The sequence below is a fragment of the Lathyrus oleraceus genome, chromosome 5 (assembly GCF_024323335.1).
Source record: "Lathyrus oleraceus cultivar Zhongwan6 chromosome 5, CAAS_Psat_ZW6_1.0, whole genome shotgun sequence".
Lineage (NCBI taxonomy): Eukaryota > Viridiplantae > Streptophyta > Magnoliopsida > Fabales > Fabaceae > Lathyrus > Lathyrus oleraceus.
This window is the reverse complement of record NC_066583.1, coordinates 479,707,133-479,709,992: the sequence shown is the minus strand read 5'-3', so window position 1 is coordinate 479,709,992 and position 2,860 is coordinate 479,707,133.

Genomic DNA, 2,860 nt, shown 5'->3' with positions numbered 1-2,860 from the left:
GTTTCCACATGTTCTGCCTTTTCATTCTCCAGTTGTACTATCTTCTGGCTCTTAACTTGTTGACTCTCATCTAGCTTGACCTTCAGAGCCACAGCTTCTGTTTTCAATTTGGAGATGGTTTCCAAGTATTCTACCTTCTCATTCTCAAGTTGAGTTATTTCTTTCTTTTGGTTTAAAACCTGCTTGCTCAGCTCTACACTTTTATGACACAACTCTCTGTAGGTAGAGGCCAATTCCTCAAAAGTTACTTCACCATCACTTGAGTCTTCATCAGATCCCCATCTTCCTGTCAAAGCAGTCACAAGATTTGCAGCCTCCTCTGTATCACTCTCATCTGACCAGGTGGTAGCAAGACTCATCTTCTGCTTCGTGAGGTAGGTTCCACATTCTGTTCTAATGTGTCCATACCCATCACATTCATAGCACTTTACTTCTTTTCCTTCTTTGGGTTTCTCCTATGACCTTACTCTTCTTCCATTGCTGATGTCAGATGAGATGTTCTTGACATTTGCCTTGGATCTTACATCCATTTTCTTTAACAATCTATTGAACTGTCTCCCCAACATTGCAACTTCATTGGCCCACTCTTTATCCACATCTTGACTGTTTTCCCCTTATGTGTTTGATATGAAGGCAATGCTTTTGGTTTTCTTTTCAGTTCCATCATTCAATCCCATCTCAAAGGTTAGGAGGGAACCAATTAGCTCATCTACCCTCATGTTGGAAATGTCTTGAGACTCTTCTATGGCAGTCACCTTCATTGCAAATCTCTTAGGGAGTGACCTGAGTATTTTTCTTACCAGCTTTTCATTTGTCATCTTCTCTCCCAGGGCTCCTGAAGCATTAGCAATTTCAAGGATACTCATGTGAAATTCATGAATGTTTTCATCTTCCTTCATCCTTAAGTTTTCAAACTTGGAGGTGAGCGGCTGAAGTCTAGACATCTTTACCCTAGAGGTGCCTTCATGAGTGGTCTTAAGAATGTCCCAAGCATCTTTGGCCACTTCACAGTTGTTTACCAACCTGAAAATATTCTTGTCTACCCAATTGAATATTGTATTCAAGGCTTTAGAGTTTCCAAGAGCAAGATCCTCCTCCTCCTTGGACCATTGTTCTTCAGGCTTCTTCTCAGTGGTGGCTTCTCCTTCTTTAGTAATGACAAAATGCACCCAACCTGTTAACACAGCTTTCCAAGCCTTGTTATCAAGGGATTTCATAAAGGCTACCATTCGAGGTTTCCAATAGTCATAGTTAGAACCATCCAAAATTGGTGGCCTATGAACAGATCCTCCATCTCTCTCCATTGTACCAGAAAGTATTGCCCCTAGATATCACCCAGAACCAGAGCAGGATGCCTGCTCTGATAGCAACTGAAATTCTGGTATCAGATATAAGATGTCGAAGGTAATGTCACGACACTAATATCTGTTAACACACAATGGATAAAAAAATACAGAATGGTAAAGCAAATAACACAAGCAATTGTTAACCCAGTTCGGTGCAACTCACCTACGTCTGGGGGCTACCAAGCCAGGAAGGAAATTCACTAAAATAGAATTAGTTCAAAGACTCTCCGTACACTTCAATAAGTTACAGTATTTCTCACCTAATCTCTACCCGTGCAATTTCTACCTAAGCACTCTTAGATATGAGAACACACTCACTTCCCTACAATCACACACCAGTGATTTTAAACAACAATCCCTTGTGAAAAGAAAATACTTTTCAATTACACACTCTTGATTTTATTTCACAGTTTCAATCAAGAAGACACACTTTTGATCTTCCGTCACAGCTTTGATCAAGAAGACACACGCTCTTGCTTAACAGCTTTAGAGTGACAAATTACAACCACAAATCAGTCCAATTCAATCATCAATGGATAACTTGAATGACCTACAAGTCTCACGACTAAACAGACACAAACCCTAGCTCTCTCTCTATATTTCGCTCAGTATTGGTTGTGTGTACAAACAGGTTTTCTAAGTCCCTTTTTATAGAAGCTTTCAGCTGGGCTTGGACATCTTGAAAACCCTAAATCTATTTTCCAATCAAATCTTTTTATAACAGCTGGTTAGATCTCCTTGGAAAATAAGTAAATCTGGTTGTAATCCATGATTGAATGCGCCAGCTAATTATATCTTCAATCATACAAAGATTGCCATTAATTGTGCAATCACAAAACACCAGACATTCACACTGAATATTCTGTGTACAGGATGTCATGACATCGGGTCTGACATCCTGGAAAAATCCTGCATAATCCAATAATTCCTTTTATAACTTCCAGCAGGTACAACCATATCAGATGCCATGACATTGTGTATGTCATCTGAAACAATCCTGCATGAACATGTCTTTCATTTAAGTTCTAGCAGGTACATCCAATATCAGAAGCCATGGCATTGTATGTGGCATTCTGAAACAATCCTGCATGAACATGTTCTTGAACTCCAGCAGGTACATAGGATATCTCATGTTAAGACATCACACATAACATCTTGTGAATACTCTTTGTTTTACCAAAATTGCTGCCAATACTTAGAATCAACAATTTTTTCTCACATGTTGTAAAGATGTCATCGACTAGAACCGTATTGAGTTTGGTTGCTACTCTTGATTTAGAGGTTGAGCAAATGGATGTGAAAATGCCTTTCCTTCATGGTGATTTGGAGGAAGAGATCTACATGGAACAACCTAATTATTTTCAAGTTAAAGGAAAAGAAGATCATGTGTGTAGATTGAGAAAGAGTTTATATGGGTGAAGCAAGCTCCAAGGCAGTGGTACAAGAAGTTTGAGTTTGTTATGTGTGATCAAGGTTACTAGAAGACTACTTCAGATCATTGCGTCTTTGTTCGA